The following is a 23,710-nucleotide window of genomic DNA, read 5'->3' as shown; positions in this document are numbered from 1 at the left end:
TTTTCTAGTCTGTCTTCTGTGGCATTGATGAAATTTTCTCACTTTATATTCTCTTATTTCTAAAAAAATTTATTTTATTGTTGACAGTATTACAGATGTCTCCCACTTTCTCCATTTTCCCCTCTCCACCCAACCCACACCTTTCCATGCCATTGTCTGTGTTCATGGGTTATGCATATATGCATAAATGTTCTTTGGTTAATTTCTTCCTGTTCTCTTCCCCCAAAAAACCCCCTCCACTGAGATCTGCTATTCTATTTTATGCATCCATACCTGTGGCCCTGTTTTGTTCATCATTTTATTTTGTTCTTTAGATTCCACTTATAAGTGAGATCATGTGATATTTGTCTTTTTCTAATGGCTTATTTAACTTAGCATAATAGTCTCCAGTCTGACATTGTCTCAAAGGGTAAGAAATTATTCTATTTTATAGCTGCATAGTATGCCATTGTGTAAATGTATCACAGCTTTTAAAAAATATATAGTTTTATTGATTTCAGAGAGGAAGGGAGAGGGAGAGAGAGATAGAAACATCAATGATGAGAGAGAATGATTGATTGGCTGCCTCTTGCAAGCCCCCGACTGGAGATTGAGTCCACAACCTGGGCATGAGCCCTTAACCAGAATTGAACCTGGGACCCTTCAGTCCGCAGGCTGATGCTCTATCCACTGAGCCAAACCAGCTAGGGCTGTACCACAGCTTTTCATCCACTCATCTGCTGATGAGCACTTGGGCTGTTTCTAAATCTTAGCTATTGTAAATAATGCTGCTTTAAACATAGGGGTGCATATATTCTTTCTGATTGGTGTTTCGAGATTCCTAGGATATATTCCCAGAAATGGGGTCACTGGGTCAAAAGGCAGTTCCAGTTTTAATTTTTTGAAGAACCTCCATAATCTTTTCCACATTGGCTGTACCAGTCTGCATTCCCACCAACAGTGCACTAGGGTTCCCTTTTCTCCACATTCTCTCCAGCACTTGTTGTTTGTTAATATACTGATGATAGCCCTTCTGGCAGGTGAGGTGAAACCTCATTATAGTTTTAATTTGCATCTCTCTGATGATTAGTGACTTTGAGCATTTTTTTCATGGGTCTATTGGCCATCTGTATGTCCTGTTTTTGCCCTTAAGTATGAAGTTGGCTGTAAGTTTGTCATATATGGTCTTTATTACATTGAGGTATGATCCCTCTATTTCCACTTTGCTGAGAGTTTTTATCATAAATTAATACTGGATTTTGCCAAATGTTATTTCTGCATCTATTGATATGATCAGGTGATTTTTATCCTTCAGTTTGTTTATGTGGTGTATCATGTTTATTGATTTGTGGATATTGAGCAATCCATGTATCACCAGAATAAATCCCACTTGATCATTATGTATGATCTTTTTCATGTATTGCTGGGTCCTATTTGCTAATATTTTTTGAAGATTTTAGCATCTATGTTCATCAGGGGTATTGGTCTATAGATTTCTTTTTTTTGTAGTGTCTTTATGGTTTTGGATTTAGGATAATGCTGGCTTCGTAAAAAGAGCTTGGAAATCTTTCCTCCACTTGAAGTTTTTGGAATAGTTCGAGGAGGGTTGGTGTTAATTCTTCTTTGAATGTTTGTTAAAACTCACCTGTGAAGCCATTCAGTCAAGGGCTTTTGTTTACTGGGAGTATTTTGATTACTGCTTCAATTTCACCCACTGTTATTGGCATATTCAAGTTTTCTGATTCTTCTTGACTGAGTTTTGGCAGATAGAATATTTCTAGGAATTTGTCCATTTGGCCCAGGTTGTCCAGTTGGTTGTCATATAAATCTTCAAAGTATTTTCTTACAATCCTTTGTATTTCTGTGATGTCAGTTGTTACTTCGCCTCTTTCATTTCTGATTTTATTTATTTGGGTCCTTTCTCTTTGCATCTTAATAAGTCTTGCTAAAGGTTCACAATCTTATTTATCTTTTCAAAGAACCACCTATTGGTTTCATTGATCTTTTGTATTGTTTTTTAGTCTCTGTGTCATTTATTTCCACTCAGATCTTTATTATTTCCTTCCTTTTACTCACTCTGGGCTTTTCTTGTTGTTTCTTTTATAATTCTTTTAGCTGTAGGCTTAGATAGTTTATTAGAGTTTTTTTCTTTTTCTTTCTTTCTTTCTTTTTTTTTTTTTTGGTAGGTCTATAATGGTATGAACTTCCCTCTCAGCACTGCTTTAGTTGTGTTCCTTAGATTTTGGGTTGTTGGGTGCTCATTTTCATTAGTTTCAAGGATGTTTTTTATTTCTTCCTTGATCTCATTGGTAGTCTATTCATTGTTTAATAACAAGCTGTGTAGTCTTCATATGCTTGAATGTTTTTGAGTGTTTTAAAAATTGTAGTTGATTTCTAGTTTCATGCCATGTGATCTAGGAAGATGCTTGATATGATTCCAATTTTCTTAAATTTATAAAGACTTATTTTATGACCTAACATCTTTGAGATCTATCTTTGAGAATGATCCATGGGCACTTGAGAAGAATGTGTATTCTGCTGCTTTGGGATTAAATGTTCTGTAAATGTCAATCAAATCCATCTGATCTAGTGTGGTGTGTTAAGGCCACTGTTTCCTTGTTGATTTTTTTGTCTAGAAGATCTATCCAGTGATGCCAGTGGGGTGTTAAAGTCCCATGTTATGTTATGACTGTCTTTCCATCAATCTCTCCCTTCAAGTCTTCCAAGAGTTTTTAAAAATATAGTTAGGTGCTTTTATTTTGGATGCCTATATATCCAAATATATAGCCTATCTAATAATAGACAAATATGCAAATTGACCATACCTCCGACACACCCACAAAACCACGCCCACAAGCCACACCCACCATCCAATCAGAGCGAGCATGCAAATTAACCCAAACCAAGATGGCTACAGCCACAGAGAGCAAAGTTTCCTAGGTAACAGAGGAAGCCAAGCTTTCCGCCTGCCCTGGCCAGGCCTAAGCCTCCACTCAAGCTACAAAGTTTCAATTATAGAAGGTAAACAAATTCAAACAAATGGCGGCAGAATGGAGCTTGAGAGAGCAGGCCAGGGTTGCCCCCGGCAAGAGGGGAAGCAAAGCTTTCCGCACACCCTGGCCGGGCCCACCCGCTTAAGGCAACAAAGTTTCAATTATAACCCCAACACAAATGGCTACCAGCCTCGGAGGGAGCCCCAGGCTACAAAGTTTCAATTGTAGAAGGAAAATAAATTCCAGATACCAGGGCCTCCGCTTGGGTTGTCAGGGGGCGTGGCCGGCCTGCAAACCACCACAGGCCCCTCGCTCAGGCTGCCCCACGCCCCAAGGGAACTCCCACCTGATCCAGGACACCCTTCAGGGAAAACCAGCTGGCCCCCACCCCTGTACCAGGCCTCTATCCTATCTAATAAAAGAGTAATATGCAGATTGATCATCACTGCAACGCACAATATAGCTGCCCCCATGTGGTCATAGATCCTGCCCCCATGTGGACACAAGATGGCCACCACAAGATGGCCAGCAGGAGAGGGCAGTTGGGAGGCACCCAGCCTGCAAGGGAGGGCAGTTGAGAAGGACCAGGCCTGCAAGGGAGGGCAGTTGGAGGTGATCAACCCTGCAGGAGAGGGCAGTTAGGGGTAACCAGGCTGGCAGAGGAGGGAAGTTGGGGGCAAACAGGCTGGCAGCAGAGTGGTTAGGGGGTGATCAGGCTGGCAGGCAGAAGCGGTTAGGGGCAATCAGGAAGGCAGGCAGGCCAGCAGTTGGGAGCCAGCAGTCCTGGATTGTGAGAGGGATGTCCGACTGCCCGTTTAGGCCCGATCCCACTGGGCAGTCGGACATCCCTCGAGGGGTCCCAGATTGGAGAGGGTACAGGCTGGGCTGAGGGACAATGCCCCTCTGTGCACGAATTTTGTGCACCGGGCCTCTAGTAGGCATATAATATATTAATGATTATATTCTCTTGTTGGAATAATCCTTTTAATATTATGTAGTATCCTTCCTTCTCCCTTGTTATAGCCTTTAAGCCTATTTTGAAGCCTATTTTGTCAGATATGAGTATTGGTGCCCTAGCTCTCTTTTCATTTCCATTTGCATGGAATATTTTTTTCTACTTCTTTGCTTTCTGTCTGTTTGAATCTTTTATTCTGAGGTGGATTTCTTGTATACATCCTATATATGGGTCATGTTTTCTTATCCATTAAACTAACTTATGTCTTCTGGTTGGAGCATTTAATACATTTACATTTAAGTTTATTATCCATAGATACTTATTACCATTTTTTCTTTATACCTACATTGTTCTCTCTATTTCTTCTTATTACAACAGTTCCTTGAACATTACTTGCAATGCTGAAAATGAACTCTTTTAGCTCCTCCATGCCCCCCCCCCTTTTTTTTTTTGCCTGGGAAATCTTTGCTTATAATTACTTTGAAAACTTCATGCTAATTCCTCTGGCCTATAGTATTTGTGTTGAGAAATCAGCTGACAGCCTTTTAGGAACTCCCTTATAGGTCTCTCTTTTGCTGCCTTTAAGATTCTCTCTTTCTCTTTAACGTTTGCCATTTTAATTATGATGTGTCTTATTGTTGGTCTCTTTGGGTTCATCTTGATTGGAACTCTTTGTGCTTCCTGAACTGTGTGACTTTTTCCTTCACCAATTTTTCTGTCATTATTTCTTCAAACAGGTTTTCTACCCCTTGCTCACTTTCTTCTTCTTATGGTACCCTATTATGCAGATGTTGTTATGTTTCATGTTGACCTAAAATTTTCTTAAATTGTCCTCATGTTTTTAAATTATTACTTTTTTTTTTTTCTGCTCTAAGTGATTTTTTCCACCTTGTTTTCTAATTTGCTGATTTGACACTCTGCTTCATTGAATCTACTGTTTATTCCTTCTAGTATATCTTTTATTTCAGATATGTTCATCTTCATTTCCGACTGGTTATCTTTCTAGGTTTCTATGTCCGTTTTATGCTGCTGAGAACCCTTATAACCATTACTTTGAACTTTGTTTCTGATAAATTTCTTTCCCTCCATTACTTTAGGTCTTTTCTGGAGACTTCTCCGATTCTTTCAATTTGTGCTAGTTTTGTTGTCTGCCTGTATTGGCTGTCTCTTTGTGTTTGTTTCTATGTATTAGATAGAATTGCTATGACTCCCAGTCTTGGTGATGTGGCCTACTCTAGTGGATGTCCTGTTGGATCCAGTGGTGTAATCTCCTTTATCTCCTGAGCTGAGTGCTCTAGGAATGTCTCTTGTGTGGGTTAGGTGGGCCCTCCTGTTGTAATTGGGTCTTGATTGTTGTTGTCCCATTAGTGGGTAGGCTCTACCCTGAGCCTGGCTGACTGTGAGGTTCAACATCTATCATATTGTGAAAACTGTTGTTCAGGTGCTGACAGAACAATCAAAACTAACAATAACAACAACAAGAACAAAATAGAAGAAAGATACAAAAGAAGAGACAAAAACAATTAGAAAAGAAAAATAGAAGCAAAAAAGAGAATATGAAAGGAAAGAAGAAAGATAAAAGAAAAATAGACATAAAAATAATAAATAAATAAAAGAATAGTAAAAGAAAATGAAAAAATAGGAAAAGAGGAATATAAAAGAAGAAAAGGAAAGAGACAAATAACAGATATGAAAGACAAAAGAAAATAAAAGAAAAAAAACTGAAATAGAATAAAGAGGAGGTTAAAAAAGATAAAAGCAGAGTTTGCTTCAGCAGATTTTTGTGCCTGTTCCCATCACCCTTTGGATATGCTGTTTGTGAAACATGTTGGATCCTCCTCTGATATTGTTTGAATCTGGCCACTTGGTGTGCCAGTCCCTGCCTCCTGTCAGGTTCTTTGATGAAAGGCAATGTTAGACACTGTCCCAGTCTGGCCCTTGGCAACCTGTCGAAATCTCAGACAAGGCAGAGGCCCTAGTAATCTGGTGTTTGGGGCCTCTGGAGTCCAGGGGTTGGGTTTGCCACAGGTCTCAAACTTTGAATGTCCCTATTCTGAGCTGCTCTTCCTTTCCCCTTGGAACTGCGCTCAGTGAGGGTCCAAGGGTGATTCACACAGTCTCCCATTTCGGGTAGTGCATACAATCTATATGTTCTTCCCAGGACTGTGTGGACTGACCTCAGATCTGCTTCCCCATAATGAAGCCACAGTGCCCAGCACTTGCCTGTCTGACTCCCGGACAGAAGCCCATCTTGGAGATACAGTCACAAAAACCCAGCATTGCATAGTTCTTGGGCACCCCGCACTGCCTAACTAAGTAGGAAGAGATTAAAAAAAAATTACCCTCACTTGGAATCCAATATTTCTGTGTAGCTGGCAGCAGCAAGTTGGAGCTAAAACTCCCAGGTCCACTGGCACTCTGAATTGGCCAGATGCCCAATTCCCCTGTGCTGTCAGGTTGGGCAAGGCAGGCCCAGATTTCCAGACCAGTGCTGTTTGTTTCCCTTTGTAACACAGCATATCCAGGTAGACTGATCAGTTCAGCAGGTGGATGAGGGGTGCCACCCGTGCACTGGAGGTAGGCAAGACCAATCTTCTTTCCCAAGTAACTCAGTCTAGTCTTCACTAGCGATGGAGCTCACAATCTGGGCATGTGCTCCTACCAGGAATCAAACCGAGACCTCCTGGTTCATAAGGTGACTCTCAACCACTGAGTCACATGGGCTGGGCCTCAAATTGATTCTTGATCCCTTGCTCTCTCTCTTCTCCTCCTTTTACCCCTATGATGTGTCTTTTGTTATGTTTGATGTGTCTTTTGTTATGTGCTCTACTGTGGTCCTAAGCCCATCATTGGTTGCATTGGTTCTGGGACCTCTTGGGAGGGACTCTGGTACAGGTCAATGTCAAATGCTGACTGTAACCAACCTTGGGATGCTACCAAGTGATCCACAGTTTGTGATTGCCTCTGATGGGCGTGGTTGTGTAGGGGAGGGGCCAAGCTGTATACCAAGGTCAGCTTCCACCAGCTTCAAGCCCAAGGGCAAGTCAGCAAAAGGCCCAAGACATACCAAGATCACTTATACCTGTGGGTTTCCCTGCCACCCCATGGCTTCCTGGACTTCCTTGAGAACCTTCCAAAGTCTGTAGAGTAAGTTTAGGCTGCCTCAGCCCATTGTCTCTCTCTCTTTTTTTAAAAAAATTATTTATTTATTTATTTATTTATTTATTTATTTATTTATTTACCTTTTGTTATATAGGATTTTATTGGGGTGACATTAGTCTACATGAAAATATAGGTTACATGTATGGATTTCTAATTTACAAGATCTGTATATAAGACCATATGTCCACCACCCAAAGTCAAATCTTCTCCTGTCACCTCATATCAGGACCACTTTCTTCCCCCACCTCCTCCCTCTAGCAACCACCGCACTTCTGTTTGTGTACATAAGTTTCAGTTTTATATTCCACATATGGGTTAAATCATATAGTTCTTAGCTTTCTCTGTTTGACTTATTTCACTTCACATAATGTTCTCAAGGTCCATCCATGTTGTTGTAAATGACACTATTTCATTGTTTCTTATGGCTGAGTAGCATTCCATTGTGTATATGTACCACATCTTCTTTATCCAATCTTCTATCATAGGGCACTTTGGCTGTTTCTAACTCTTGGCCACCGTGAATAATGCTGCAATGAACATAGGGGTGCATATATCTTTGCACATAAATGATTTTGAGTTTTTCGGGTATATACCCAGGAGTGGGATTATTGAGTCATATGGTAGCTCTATTTTTAATTTTTCAAGGAATCGCCAGAATGCTTTCCATAGTGGCTGTACCAGTCTACATTCCCACCAGCAGTGAATGAGGGTTCCCTTTTTTCCACAACCTCTCCAACACTTGTTGTTGCTTGTCTTGTTGATAATGGCCACTGTAACCAGTGTAAGGTGGCATCTTATTGTAGTTTTAATTTGCATTTCCCTGATTGCCAGTGAGATTGGACATCTTTACATATATCTATTGGCTGTTTGTATGTCTTCTTGGGAGAGGTGTATTTTCAGGTCCTCTGCCCACTTTTTGATTGGGTTATTTGTCTGGTGTTGAGTTTATGAGTTCTTTATATATTTTGGAAATGAAACCTTTGTCGGAGCTACTGTTTGCAAATATCATCTCCCATCTGGCTGTCTGTCTGTTTGTTTTGTTGTCCACTTCTTTTGCTGTGCAGAAGCTCTTCAGTTTGATATACTAGTAGTCCCATTCATTTATTTTTGGGGTCAAGTCCATAAAATGTTATCTACCACCCAGGTCCATAAGTTTAGTACCTATATATTTTTTTCTATGTGACCTATAGTTTCGGGTCTTATGTCTAAGTCTTTGATACATTTTGAATTAATTTTTGTACAGGGGGAAAAACTGCAATCCAGTTTTATTCATTTGCATGTGGCTTTCCAGTTTTCCCAGCACCATTTATTGAAGAGACTATCTTTACTCCAATGTGCATTTCTGGCTCCTTTGTTGAAAATTATCTGTCCATATATGTGTGGTTTTATAGCTGGGCTCTCTATTCTGTTCCATTGGTCTGTGTGTCTGTTTCTCTGCCAATACCATGCTGTTTTTTGATTATTGTAGCTTTGTAGTATATTTTGAAGTCAGGTAGCATGATACCTCCAGCCTTGTTCTTTTTTTTTCAGGATTGCTTTGGCTATTCTGGATCTTTTGTGTTTCCATACAAATCTGATGATTTCTTGTTCTATTTCCTTAAAAAATGACATTGGGATTTTGATGGGGATTGCATTAAATCTGTATATTGCTTTGGGTAAAATGGCCATTTTAACTATGTTGATTTTTCCAATCCATGAACACGGGATATTTTTCCATTTCATTGTGTCTTTTTCAATCTCTTTTAATAATGTTTTATAATTTTCAGTATATAGGTCTTTCACATTCTTTGTTAAGTTTATTCCTAGGTATTTTATTCTTTTGGTTGTGATTGCAAAAGGAATTGTTTTCTCCATTTCTTTTTCTGAAGTTTTGTTGTTGGTATACAGGAAGGCAATGGATTTTTGTACATTGATTTTGTATCCTGCAACTTGACTGTATTTGTTTATTGTTTCCAGTAGGTTTTTTTTGGTAGAGTCTGTAGGGTTTTTTATACACAGCATCAATGTCATCCGCAAAAAGTGACAGTTTGACTTCTTACTTCTCTATTTTGATGCCTTTTATTTCTTTCTCTTGCCTTATTGCTCTGGCTAGAACTTACAGTACTATGTTGAATAAGAGTAGTGAGAGAGGACATCCTAGTCTTGTTCCTGATCTTCGGGAAAAAGCTTTCAGTTTTTCACCATTGAGTATGATATTGGCTGAGGGTTTATCATATACGGCCTTTATTAAGTTGAGGTACTTTCCTTCTATTCTTATTTTATTGAGCGTTTTAATCATAAATGGATGTTGTATCTTATCAAATGCTTTTTCTGCATCTATGGACAAGATCGTATGATTTTTATCCTTTCCTTTGTTAATGTTGTGTATTAAGTTGATTGATTTGCAATGTTGAACCATCCTGTGCCCCTGGAATGAATCCCACTTGATCGTGATGTATTATTTTTTGGATGTACTATTGTATTCAATTAGCTAGTATTTTGGTTAGGATTTTTGCATCTGTATTCATCAGGGATATTGGTCTGTAATTTTCTTTTTTTGTATGTTATCTTTGCCAGGTTTTGGTATTAGGGTCATATTGGCCTCTTAGAATGTGTTAGGAAGTATTGCCTCTTCTTCAATTTTTTGGAAGAGTTTGCAAAGAATAGGCTTTAATTCTTCCTTGAACATTCGGTAGAATTCATCTGGTCCTGGACTTTTGTTTTTTTGGGAGTTTTTTGATGGTTGTTTCAATTTCCTCACTGCTGATAGGTCTATTTACATTTTCCAGTTCTTCATGATTTAGTCTAGGAAGGCTATTTGTTTCTAGGAACTTATCCATTTCTTCTAGATTATTGAATTTGGTGGCATAAAGGCTTTCATAATATCTAGTACGATCCTTTGTATGTCTGTGATGTCTGTGGTGATTTCTCCTCTCTCATTTCTGATTTTATTTCTATGGGTCTTTTCCTTTTTTTTTATTAGTGAGTCTAACCAGGGGTTTGTCAATTTTATTAAACTTTTCAAAGAACCAGCTCTTTGTTTTATTAATTTTCTACAGTCTTTTTGTTCTGTATTTCATTTAATTCTTCTCTGATTTTTATTATTTCCTTTCTTCTGCTAACTTTGAGTTGCTTTTGTTCTTCTTTCTCTAGTCTTTTTAGGTGTGATGTTAGGTTGTTTACTGGGAATTTCTCTTGTTTCTTAAGATAGGCCCGTAGTGGTATAAACTTCCCTCTTATTATAGCTTTCGCTGCATTCCAGAGGTTTTGATATGTTGTGTTATCATTTTCATTTGTCTCTATATATCTTTTCATCTCATTTTTTATTTCTTCTTTGACTTAGTCATTTTTTAGTAGTATGTTGTTTAATCTCCACGTATTTGTAGGTGTTTTTTTTTAACCTCCTTTTTGCAGTTGTTTTCTAATTTTATGGCATTGTGGTCAGAAAATATACTTGGAATAATTTCAATCTTTTTGAATTTGTTGATGCTTATTCTGTGACCCAACATATGGTCTATCCTTGAGAATGTTCCATGTGCACTGGAGAAGATTGTGTAGTCTGATGTTTTGGGATGAAATGTTCTATAAATGTTGATTATATCAATTTGGCCTAGTGTTTCATTTAAGTTTGATATTTCTTTATTGACTTTTTGTTTGGTTTATCTGTCTAGAGCTGTCAATGGGGTATTAAGGTCTCCAACTATAATTGTGTTTTGACCTGTTTCTCCCTTTAGTTCTGTGAGTAGCTGTTTAATATATTTCGTTGCTCTCTGGTTGGGTGCATATATATTAAGAAGGGTTATGTTTTCTTGATGTAGTGTTCCCTTTATCATTATAAAGTGTCCATCTTTGTCTCTTGTTATCTTGAGATTTATTTTATCAGATATAAGTATGGCTACACCTGATTTTTGTGTGGCTGTTATTTGCTTGGACAATCATTTTCCACCCTTTTACTTTGAATCTACCTTTGTCTCTGCTGTTTAGATGTCTCTGTTTTTTCCCTTTTGAGTATAACTGATCTCCATCTTCCTTTGCCTATTCATACCTGTCCCTCTTCCCCTTGTATGTTTTTGTTGTCACAAATTATCACTGTTTATGCTGCAAGTTTTTGGCAGTCTTATTGGTAGTGTTATGACCGTATGTTCTTTGTTTCAGGTATAATAACTCCCTTCAGTATTTCCTGCAATGGAGGTTTTCTAGTGATAAAATCCCTCAGTTTCTGTATGTCTGGGAATGTTCTTATTTCTCCTTCATATTTAAAGGATAATTTTGCTGGATATAATAGGTGTGGCTGGTAATTTCTCTCTTTCAGGCATTTGAATATTTGGTTCCACTCTTTTCTTGCTTGTAGAGTTTCTGCTGAGAAGTCAGTCAGGTGAAATTCTGATGGGTTTTCCTTTGTAGGTCACTTCCTTCTTTTCCTTGGATGCTTTGAGGATTTTTTTTTGTTTGTTTGTCACTAATTTTTGACAGTTTCATTACCAAGTCTCTTGGAGAAAGCCTCTTTAGATAGAAGTAACTAGGTGTTCTGTTTGCTTCTTGGATTTGTGGATCTAGTTCTTTCCATAGATTTGGGAAGTTCTAATCCACTATTTGTTTTAATAGACTCTCCATTCCATACTCTCTCTTCCTCCTCTGCTATGCCTATGATTCTGATGTTATTATTTTTCTTTTTATGGAATCAGAGAGGTTTCATAGGGGTATTTTGTATTTCTTTATTCTCAGGTCTTTCTATTCCATTTGCATCATTTCTTGATTCCTATCTTCAATATCACTAGTTCTTTCTTCTAACTGATTGGTTCTGTTTTCTATGCTCATCAGTTCACTCTTAATTTCTTAAATTGTCTGCTTCATTTCCAGGATTTCTGCTATATTCTTTTTGGACAATTCATTTTCTTTGGGGAAATACTCATTTTATTCATTGATTTGTTTTCTGAGTGAGCTGAATTGCCTGTCAGTATTTTCTCGCATCTCATTGAGTATTTTCAGAACTGCAATCTTGAAATCTCTGTCAATTTGCTTAATTCCGTGTGTTCCAGCTTATTTTATGTTTTGTTTTATTTTAATTTTTCATTTTCTTTCTGGTCATCATTGTTGTTGTGGTTGTTCATAAGCATTCACTGTTCTCCTTTGTTTTCCCCTTTATCTTTGAGGCCTTTCTACTCTGTTCCAGTAAATGGCGCTGAATTGAAAGATTTTTTTTTTTTTTTCCTCTGTGGCCTCACCGTTTTGAGCCTCTGCGACTTTTCTTTCGTAGGGCTGTACTGCCTCTGCTGCTTGGGGGTGAGGTTTGTTTTTCCCTGACAGTAATGGTGACCCCTGACCTCCATAGGTCCAGGCCAAGCACCCCTCCTGGGGTTCAATCACCGAGGGAAATTGTGTTTTTACTGCAACAGCTCTTGGCCTACAGATAATACACTCCTGGAAACAACCCAAGGGCAACAGGAGGCGAGACCTGGGAGTCTAGTCCCTGGCAAGGCTCTGCGATCTACTTTCTTTGCCTGAAAGCTGGCAGCCAGGCCCGGCTGTGGGGAGCGACCCTGTAGGGAGGGTGTCTACTGACTTGCAGCTTACACGTGCAACTCAGATCCCATTCACAGCGCACCCCAACAGTTCAGACACTCTCTCACTGCTTGTGTGTGCGACACCAAACAAGGCCGCCACTCCAGTGGCTATTCCCACAGCCAGCCACTTGCTGGGTTAGCTCTGTGGTCTAGGCCGGCTGAGGAAGATGCAGACACCCTGCTGCGCTGTTCAGCTTCCCCCATTCTAGCCACCCGCTTATTCCAAGGAGCCCACCTTAGTTGTTCCGGTGTGCAGGTCTCTCAGGCGTGCATCTGTGTTGAGCAGGGACTTCTTTGTTGAATTATAGGTGGTTATTTTGTTGAAATGTCAGGGGGAGAGGATAGACGCGCCCTTAGGCCGCCATTCCTCTGATGTCACTTCCCACTGTCTCTTTTACAAGATGTGAGCTCAGCAGAGTGGGGCACCGGGAGCTGGGCGGGCAGGGCTTGTGGGTCTCTTTTTTTGGGAGGTGGGGTGACACTGGTCAGGCACTCATGTTGGGTGGGGGGAGTGGCCCCTACTCCAAATCCACATCACCAAGTATCTGCCCAAGTCTCTGGCCAGAACTCCCCCCAAAAGAGCACATTGCAGGTCCAGGTTGGGTGAAGCCAGCAGACTTTTCTGCAGGGCATGAGCTTGGCAAGAAGGAGCCACTGGGGGTCAGGAGGCTGGGGTTAGTGGACCTCCTATTGGGGGACTGTGCTGGTGGTGTGCAGAGGGGAAATGGCCTCTGCTCTGGAGCCACACAACTCAGTGCCTGAGTCCCCAATAAGAGCTCCTCCAAAAAAAAAAAAAAAAAAAAAAAAAAAAGCACGAAAGTCCTGGCTGGGCACAACCTGCAGACTTTTCTGCGGGGTCTGTGCTCAGCAGGGAGGGGCCACCGAGAGTTGTGAGGATGGGGCTAGTGTAAGGTGACCAGATTTTAACATTGGTAAAGCGGGACACCACTGACCGGGGGAGGGGGAGTCTTGATTAAAAATTTGGTCTATATTGTAATCACTTTTGTTTTTTTTAATAAAAGGGAATTCACTTCTTAGATCATCGTTGAATTTGCATCCTCTTTTCTTATTCATATGTTAAAAATCTAAAAAAAAATAATTTAAAATTATAAATTATTATATACATATTGCTTAAAAACACAGTAAGTAGGTACATAATTACATGAACATATTTTATTGTTAGTTTATAAATTAAATTAATTTGATTGTTATAAAGTAACTATATTTTAAAAATTATTTTAATTTTAATCCTATATTTCTTTCTAAATAATAACAATACTAACTTGTATTATTTTTCCTCTGAATTTGCCGTAACGTAAGTCATAAGTGTCACTTTCAAGGCCGGCGCTAGACTTTTTGCCGCCACTATAAAATATAAATAATATGAGTACTGTCTGCTAAATTCAAGAAAATTTATGTATTTATGAAATAAATAAATAAATTACTTACCTAAATTATCTGAATAGCTGATTTGTAATGACATCACTTGTTTAACTAGCTTACTAGCACGCAGTACGATGTGTATCATCTGAGAGACAGTTACAAAATGTTTTCATCATTGCCAATCCCCAAAAATGCCATTGTTCATTAAGTCCAAACAATGGTGGCCGAATTCTAACAACTGATCAACAATGGGAACTTTGATAAGCAGTTCTCGATAATCAGTTCTCAACAATTCTTTGTTATTATTGAAGTTTAACATTATAAAATTAACAAAAATAATGTAAAACTTATATCCTGGCTAAATAGCCACATGGCCGCCGAAAACCGTATATTCCCTTCCCGTTCTCCCGCCGTTCCCTAGCTTGTCGTGCATTCTTTCCAAAAATCGGGACTTTTTTAAAACGCCGCGGGATGCGGGACAAATTGTTAAAAATCGGGACTGTCCCGCCAAAAGCGGGATGTCTGGTCACCTTAGGCTAGTGGGTCTCCTGCTGGCGGCAGCCCTCGTGGCACACAGAGGGTGGAGAAATGGCATCTGTTCCAGAGCCACACAATCCAATGACACCCCGAGTCTCCAATAATAACTGGGTTCACCTGAATCTCCTTAATTGTTCCCTAAGGCAGACCACACTGTGCCCAAGCTGTAGCAGACTTTCCTGAAGGCCGAGAGCTTGATAAGGTGGGGCCACAGGAAGTCAGGACCGGGTTCGTGCACCCCCTCAGGATGGTGCTGTAAGGATAGGAGTGCTCCACCTAGGAAGATGGCATCTGTGGGCAGTATAGAATAAGGATTTAACACAGGCATCTTTGGGGCGGATCCTCCAGATCTCTCCTCAGGCCACCCAACCTAGTTCTCTCTGTATGAATCTGTTTGTTCTGAGTCACCTTCCCTTCACAAAGCCCTGTGGGTGGCTGAGAACAAGATCCTGTGCACTGGTCCTTTCAGAGAGCACCTGGTTCTCTAGCTGACTCCCACCTTTTCCTGGTGGAAAGAATCCCCACTGATTTTCACAGCCAGCTCCTCTTCCTGGCTCTACTGCTCTGATCAGGAGGTCCTGGCATGGGGTTGGGAACCTTTGCTCCTCATGGGGGACCTTTGCAGCTAGATAGCTCTCCAGATTCTCAACTGCTGCACATGGGTGTGGAACCAGCCCTTTGTGCATCTCTGACTTTCTCACCAGTAAATCCTTCTGTGAATCCTTGGTTATAAGACTTCCGTTCAGCTGGTCTTCAGTTGGGTCTTCAGGTCGATTGATCTATAATTTAGTTATAAATCTGGTTTAGTACTGGGGGGGAGATGAGTGTAATAGCCACTACTCTGTAGCCATCTTGGATTCACTATACATTCTTAAGGTCTGGTAAATTATCCCCGTCACACTAAAACTTTAATGAATGTTTATGGATTTATTTCAAATTACAGAAAATAAGGAGCACAACTTGAATCTTACTGAAGTATTTTAAGATATTAATTTTCATAAAATGATATTTTAAAAGTAGGATGTGGTTCATTAATTATCCCCATTCAATCTAGTTAGTTACTTTGTTTTCTGTCTGCGTTTCCTTCATCAGGTAACATGGAGTGAATGGTACTGGGGTTGTGTGCCTGCTGAGTTAGCTGGTCTGAAGTCCTCTACATTGATGATTTTAGCCCACTAGGGGGCACTGTAGGCTTTTTATTAGTGACTTCTTATGGTCCCAGCAGGTTAAACAGTTAAGAGAGGAGAAAAATGAGCATGTGAGCCAGTCAAATTATAGACAGCATAAAGGAGGAGGGGGGAGGGGAGAAGACAGTGTTTGTGTAAAGTTCATCTTAGTTTCTCAGCTCTGCCACTTTATGTAAACATCAGAGAGCTGGAGTCCATACTTTATAAATCCATGTGAGAATGATTCTCTGAGCAGAAATACAGGAGTAAGAATGTTACTGGTCATTGTGAGCATGGAAGCTCAACAGTAAATATCTCTGTAACCTGTTTTCATTTTTTAATTGGTAGGACTAATGTCCCAAATCCCACTAACCGGAAAAGTATTGCATTATCACAAATAGACTACCTTTTTATATATCTCCATGAAAGTAAGTGCAACAAGAATTAAGAGGAAAAAATAAGGAACAAAAATAGCAGAAAAGGGAGAGGACAATGTTTAATTTAATCAGTAAAGTGTGGTTGGATCAGAGTCATCTATGTGGATTAACAGGTTGCCCAAGTGTTGAACAGGAGAAGGCGAGAGGTAGAAATTAAGTCAGAGTGGACATCATAAACATATCTAATTTATCACAAAGCAAATTGAACTTATTTTTTTATGTCAGTGGTGACTATATGTTTTGTTTTCTAGAACTCTCCTGATGTCAAGAAAATCATTTACTTCTGCAATACATGCTGAGATAGTTTTTCTTTATCAGAATTTTCATGTAACTGAATTCTCAAATTCTTTGTCAAACTATGCAATTTGGGAAATGAGGTTACTCTTCCTAGGACTCTTCAAGGTTCTTCGTAACCTACTGAGAAATTGATTATTTCAGAAACATCATATACTCTTCCTCAAACACTAACCACAAACTTCTCATATGTAAGTGTTTTAAGGGGAAAAAAACTTTATATCTCCATAAATTGTATATATTGCCTCTTAACATCATGCACTGTTTGTACCACTAGGCCAATGTGGGTGGAGTTTGCTGTTAAGATGAATGACAGAGCTGAGGTGTGATTGGTCCTCAGTGAGTTTGGTGAAACAGACTGAGTGTAGGAACAAAATTTGCCTTGGTCCAGGACTCTACTCCCTCCAGAGCAGGGGCAAAGGCACCACAGCACCTTGGCAAGAAGTCATGGAGAGACACCTGGGGGCTCTGCTGGGGCTTCTGTGGGCCCAGGTTTGCTGTGAGTTCGGGTGTCCCAGATGGGGAGCTGGGGAGTGTTCCACAGATGACAGTGGGGGTGGGGGGAAGGGAGAACTGACACAGAGCTCCTATACAGTCCCATTTGGGTGATTCTCGAGAAATTTTACAGGTCTAGAAACTGCATCATTTATCCCAGTGACCTCATTTGTGTTTGTTTTTCTCTTTCCAAGCAGGGGTGAGAGGGATGAAGGTGGAGCAGAGTCCTTCAGTCCTGAGCCTCCAGGAGGGAACCAGCTCTACTCTGAGGTGCACTTTTTCTAGTACTATGTACAAAGTGCAGTGGTTCCGACTGAATCCTGCGGGAGGCCTCATCACTCTATTTCACATGAGTTCAGGGACTAGCCACAATGGAAGGTTAAGCGCCACAGTGAATACCCAGGACCTGTACAGTACCCTGAACATCACAGCCTCCCGACTGGAGGACTCAGCCACCTACCTCTGTGCCGCGGATGCACAGTGCTGCCAGGTGATCTGCAGCCTGTACCCAAACTGCAGCTGGGCCTGCAGCCCCACCCCTTCCACGGGCAGGGATGTTGCCCCACTTTAGGCTTTGCACATCTTTGGTTTTCAAATATATGTTCTATATTTGTTTCTGTCCTAAAATTGGACTTTTCAGCTCTGTCATTCACCTTTTTTTGGGGGCCTTATTTCTTCTCTGAAATCACTTTATAGGTAAAAAGCTCTAATATGGAACCACTAGAACAACTGATAAAGGTATCACTACCTAATTTTCTGTTAAAGCAGGTCCCCTTGCAAGTAGCACAGAAATGACATATAAATTACTCTGCTGAAAAGGTTTTGAAAAATACACGGTGGTGAATAAGCAGAAGGAGACGAGTCAGTTTCTCAGTTAACTGCAGATGCTTCTACTTTCAAGGCAAAAGGAAGGAGCCTGTGTAATGGTTTTTAAAGCTTTTCTTAGACTTATTCTCCTGGAAATACCAAATATAAGAAAAATAGTTTTATTGAATGATTGTCACTCAATCAAGCTTATTACATATATTATCTATTTCAGTACTGAATAACACTGTAAATAAATACTCTCATTTCACACATGGATAAAGTGAGGGTTGTAGTGTATAAATGACTGGTTTGAACTAAATTATTAATACATTTTTGAAGATGGTATGACATGAGGGGTACATGCCTGTTTATGAATAAATATTTTAAAAAATTTCAGGTAGTTACCCAGAAGAGGGATTGCTAGGTCTTATGCTAGCTCTGTTCTTAATATTTTGAGGATGCTCCATAATGTTTTCTATAGAGGATGCATCAATTTATATCCCCAGCCGCAGTGTACAAGGGTTCCATTTAGGGCATTTCTAAGCAGCTCCTTTATAGAAGATCTCATGGAAATGGTCATTTTGTTTTATTAAAATACATCAACATGCATTGTTGCATTTTGGCTAAATTTTTGCTCATGATTTTGTAACGTCATTCACAGTTTGGGAAAGGGAGCAGAAAGCTTCCAGGATTAACCTAAAATATCCCTTACCTGTTACAGCCAGTGATAAAGACTTCTGGCCACCAAACCTGAAGCTTAAACTTGCATGTGGAATAATTCAATGCAAATTGAATTTCAAACTGCACCATCTGGCATAGATAGGAATGACTGGGACCCTGAAAATTAACGTGAAGATATATGGGCAGACTCCAGTGAAGCTGGGAGCAGGACCAGCTCCCTGGGAATGTGACCCATGCGGTTGCAGAAGGAACCCTGCCCTTGGTTTAAGGCTCTGTTATCACTGTCTTGAAGTTCTTAATAATTTTACCTTTGTACTAGTGCTTTTAGAGTTCCATCCCCTTATGGGATGGAACATGTGTGTGAGCAAAGGAGGCACATGGAGCAGCAGGACACAGGACAGGAACACACGCAGGCTCAGGTTCACGGTCACAGCAGGGAGTGTATGAGCTAAGCAGTTGTCAGGGCCACCTGTTGGGCCTGTGCATGCTCTCACCATGTGGGGCTTTGACATGCAGCAAAGGGGAGCAGTAAACTTTGCCAGTCAATGACTACAAAATGAAAGTGTATACATAGAGGGAAGGTGGGGGAGGATGGGTGGGAGGTAATCAACCAAAGATCTTGTATGCATATATGCATAAACCATGGACACAAGCAATAAGGTGCTGAAGGCCTGGGGCAGGGGACAGTGGCGGGCTGGAGGGGGTCAATGTGGGAAAAAAGAGGACATATGCAGAACTTTCAACAATAAAGAAATATTTTTTAAAAAGTATATACATGGACACTTCAATAAAGCATTTTGGAAGTTCCTTACAACAGTGAATGCACTCTTACCATACAACCCAGTAATGGTGGTCCTGGGTTTTACCCAAAGGAGTTGAAAAGTTATGTCCACACAAAAACTTGCCCATCAGTGTTTTTAGCCCCTTTATTCTAAGTTGCCAAAACTTGGGAGCCTCCAATATGTCCATCAATAAGTGAATGGGTAAATAAATGGTGGTCCATCCAAACAATGTAGTATTACTTAATACTAAAAAGAAATAAACTATCAAGCCATGAAAAAATAGGGAATAGTAAAATGTATATTACTAAATAAAGAAGCCAACTGGAAAAGGCCATGTACTACATGATTTCAACCACATGACAGTCTGGAAAAGGTAAAACTATAAACCAGGGGACAGTAAAAAGACCAGTGATTGCCAGGGACTGAGGGAAGCTGGAGGGATGACTAGTAAGAGCACAGATAATTTGTAGGTTGGTGAAATTAGTCTCTATGATACTATAATGATGGATACATGTTATTACACACTGGAGGCCCAGTGCATGAAATTTGTGCACTGGTAGGGTCCGTAGCCGGGGCCTCCCTTCCCCTGGTTGGCCAGCGCACCCTGCCCCTTGGTTGAACTCCCAGTGGAACTCCCTGTCCAGGGGACAATTTGCATATTAGGCTGTTATTATATAGGATGTGTGTAAATCCACAGAACGTACAACACAAAGAGTAAACCCCATGATGGTACACTATGAACTTTGGGTGATCATAATGTGTCAATGTAGGCTTATCAATTGTAAGAAATATACCACTCTTGTGGGGAAGTTCATAAAGGGGGATGCTATATGTATATGGGGGGAGGAGGTACATTGGAAAAATCTGTACTTTTTCCTAATTTTTCTCTGACCCTAATGACTGGGGGAAGAAAAAAAAAGTCTCCACTCACTGTTGGAAGCTTCTGCCCCAGCTTGCATTGTCTGTAGCAGAACCTGTGTCATACCTTTATCTGTAGCCTTCCCTTAGGTCTTAAGGATCCTGACACTTAATGTGGACGTTGGACTTGGTAGAACCGCAATCATGACGGTGGGGAAGAGCAGCAAGATGCTGTAGCACATTGACTACCGCATGCGTTGCAACCTGCAGGACGGACGCATATTCATCAGCACCTTTAAGGCTTTTGACAAGCACATCATGAACTTGATCCTTTGTGATTGTGATGAGTTCAGGAAGATCGAGCCAGAGAATGCGAAGCAGCCTGAGTGAGAAGAGAAGTGGGTTTTGGGTCTGGTGTTGCTGCTTGGGAGAACCTGGTGTCCATGACTGTGGAGGAACCTCTCCCCAAAGATACTGGGATTGCTCGTGTACCCCTTGCAGGAGCTGCAGGAGGCCCTGGGGTTGGCAGGGGAGCTGGCAGAGGAGTACTAGGTGGTGTTCCTATTCCACAGGCTCCGGCGGGATTAGCAGGCCCTGTCCAAGGGGTTGGGGAAACCTCCCACAGGTAACGACTCCACAGGGACGAAGCACTGTTGCAGCTGCCACTGTTGCAGCCATTGCTGGAGCCCCAACTCAGAAGCACCAGGTTGGGCAACTCCCTCCTCCAGGCATTATGACTCCTCCACCTGGTATGAGACCACCCATGGGCCCACCAATTGGGCTTCCTCCAACTCAAGGGACACTGATAGGCATGCCTCCTCCATGAATGAGGCCCCCTCCCTCCTTCCTCCTCTTGCTCCCTTCCTCCCTACCCCCGGGATCAGAGGTCCATCTCCCCCAGGAATGCGTCCACCCATGACCCTAGGATACTGTTGTCCTTAGCCTCTCTTTTCCTGCAATGCATCTCCTGAAATTGTGCAGAGTGTTTGTGAGCTTCTGTTCTCTTTTTGCTGCATTAATATTTGCTCATTAATGCATAGAGCAACAACAACAACAAAAACACCCCAAAACACATTAAACTCATTCTTACATGAAACTGATTTGCATGAAGAGTTAAAGCATTTCAGAAAACGGGATCCACTAAAAATATTACCTAATGGCACTTTTTCCATTCTTTATTTTATTTTTATTTGAACTTATTGGGGTTACATTGGTCAATAAAAGTATATAGGTTTCAAGTGTACAATTCTACAATACATCATCTGCACATTGCATTATGCACTTAATCTTCCAAATTCTAGTCTCCTTCCATCACCATTTATCTCCCCATTTACCATATTCCACCTGCTCCCAACCCTCATCCCTCTGGTATTTACCATACTGTTGTTTGTGTCCCTGAGTTTTTTTTCTTAACCCTTTCACCTATTTCATCCAGTAATAGCTGTCTGTCTGTTTTCTGTATCTATGAGTCTGCTTCTATTTTGTTTGTTTATTTTGTTCACTAGATTCCTCATATAAGTGAAATTTTATGGTATTTGTCTTTCTCAGACTATCTTATTTCACTTAGCATAATTCCCTCTAGGTCCATCCATACTGTTGCAAAAGGTAATATTTCCTTCTTTATGGCTGAGTAATATTCCATAATATATACACTGAGTGGCCAGATTATTATGATCTCTGAACGCATAATAATCTGGCCACTCAGTGTGTGTGTGCGTGTGTGTGTGTGTGTGTGTGTATGTCTGTGTGTGTGTGTGTGTGTGTGTGTGTGTGTGTGTGTGTGTGTGTGTATTAGAGGCCCGGTGCATGAATTCGTGCATGCATGCGGTCCGGCCAGCCTGGCCAGGGGGAGGGGACATGGGTGGTTGGCCAGTCTGCCTGCTGATCGAACTCCTGGTCGAGGGGACGATTTGCATATTAACCTTTTATTATATAGGATACACAAAGAGTGGCCAGATTATTATGTGTTCAGAGATCATAATAATCTGGCCACTCAGTGTATGTACCACAGCTTTTGTATCCACTCATTTAGTGATAGGCACTTAGGCTACTTCTAAATCTTAGCTATTGTAAATAGCACTGCAATGAACATAGGGTGCATATATTCTTTCAAGTCAGTGTTTTGGGTTTCTTTGGTTGTATTCCAAGAGGTGGAATCACTGAGTCATAAGGTAGCTCCATATTTTTAAAGAAATTCCATACTGTTTTTCCACAGTGGCTGCACCAATCTACATTCCCAGCAACAGTGTGTGATGGTTCCTTTTTCTCCATTTCATTGCCAACACTTGTCATTTGTAGATTTATTGATGACTAGAGGCCTGGTGCATGAAATTCGTGCATAGGAGGGTATGTGTGTGTGTCCCTCAGACTGGCCTGCACCCTCTCCAATCTGGGATCCCTCTCACAATCCAGGACTGCTGGCTCCCAACTGCTCGCCTACCTGCCTGATTGCCCCTAACCGCTTCTGCCTGCCAATATGATCACCCCCAAACTACTCCCCTGCCAGCCTGATCGATACCTAACTGCTCCCCTGCTGAACCAATTGCCCCTAACTACCTTCCCCTGCAGGCCTGGTTGCCCTCAACTGCCCTCACCTGCAGGCCTGGTCCCCCCCAACTGCCCTCCCCTGCAGGCCTGGTTCCCTACAACTGCCCTCTCCTGCAGGCCTGGTTGCCCCCAACTGCCCTCCCCAGCAGGACTGGTCTCTCCCAACTGCCCTCCCCTGCAGGCCTGGGTCCCCACCAACTGTCCTCCCCTGCAGGGCTGGTCCTGCCAAACTGCCCTCCCCTGAAGGCTTGGGTCCCCTCAAACTGTCCTCCCCTGCAGACGTGGTTGCCTCCAACTGCCCACTTATGCCAGCCTGGTCACACCTAACTGCCCTCTCCTGCTGGCCTGGTTGCCCCAACTGCTCTGCCCTGCTGGCCTGGTGGCCCCCAAATGCCCTCTTCTGCCAGCCTGGTCACCCTAACTGCCCTCCCCTGCTGGCCTGGTCGCCCCTAACTGCTCTCCCCTGCTGACCTGGTTGCCCCCAACTGCTCTCCCCTGCATGCCTGGTCCCCTACAACTGCCCTCCCCTGCAGGTCTGGTCCCTCTCAACTGTCCTCCCTTGCTGGCCTGATCGCTCACGACTGCCTTCCCCTGCCGACCATCATGTGGCGGCCATCTTGTGCCCACATGGGGGCAGCCATCTTGTGTGTTAGAGTGATTATCAATTTGCATATTACCTTTTTCTTATATAGGACAGCTATTTTAACAGATGTGAGACCATAAAAATTCTAGAAGAAAACACAAGCAGTAAAATTGCAGACATTTCTTGCAGCCATATTTTTTTACTGATATAGTTCTTTGGGCAAGGGAAACAAAAGAAAAATAAACAAACGAGACTACATCAAGCTAAAAAGTTTTTTCACAGCAAAGAAAACCATCAGCAAAATGAAAAGACAACCCACTGAATGGATGAACATGTTCACCATGATACATCTAATAAGTCCTGGCTGGGAATTTTGAACAGCAAAATTAACTTTGCAAGGAAAAATGGCAGATGGCATAATGGAATTAGGTTGTTTTAGAAAGTGTTTCTTGCTTTGCATATTAATAAGCTCATTCTCCTCATCTTGGTTCTCCTAGTTGTGTTAAAA

The 23,710-nt window shown here is 41.3% G+C and overlaps 1 pseudogene across 1 annotated transcript; it reads left to right on the top strand.

The window, feature by feature from the left end:
- The first annotated feature begins 20,276 nt into the window (after positions 1-20,276).
- LOC307097503 (small nuclear ribonucleoprotein-associated protein B'-like) lies at positions 20,277-20,898 on the top strand (annotated as a pseudogene). The gene has a single exon. The product of its transcript is annotated as a small nuclear ribonucleoprotein-associated protein B'-like (transcript).
- The last annotated feature ends 2,812 nt before the right edge of the window (positions 20,899-23,710 follow it).

Source organism: Cnephaeus nilssonii, assembly GCF_951640355.1.
Source record: "Cnephaeus nilssonii genome assembly, chromosome: 4".
Lineage (NCBI taxonomy): Eukaryota > Metazoa > Chordata > Mammalia > Chiroptera > Vespertilionidae > Cnephaeus > Cnephaeus nilssonii.
This window is presented reverse-complemented; position numbering and strand designations above follow the sequence as displayed.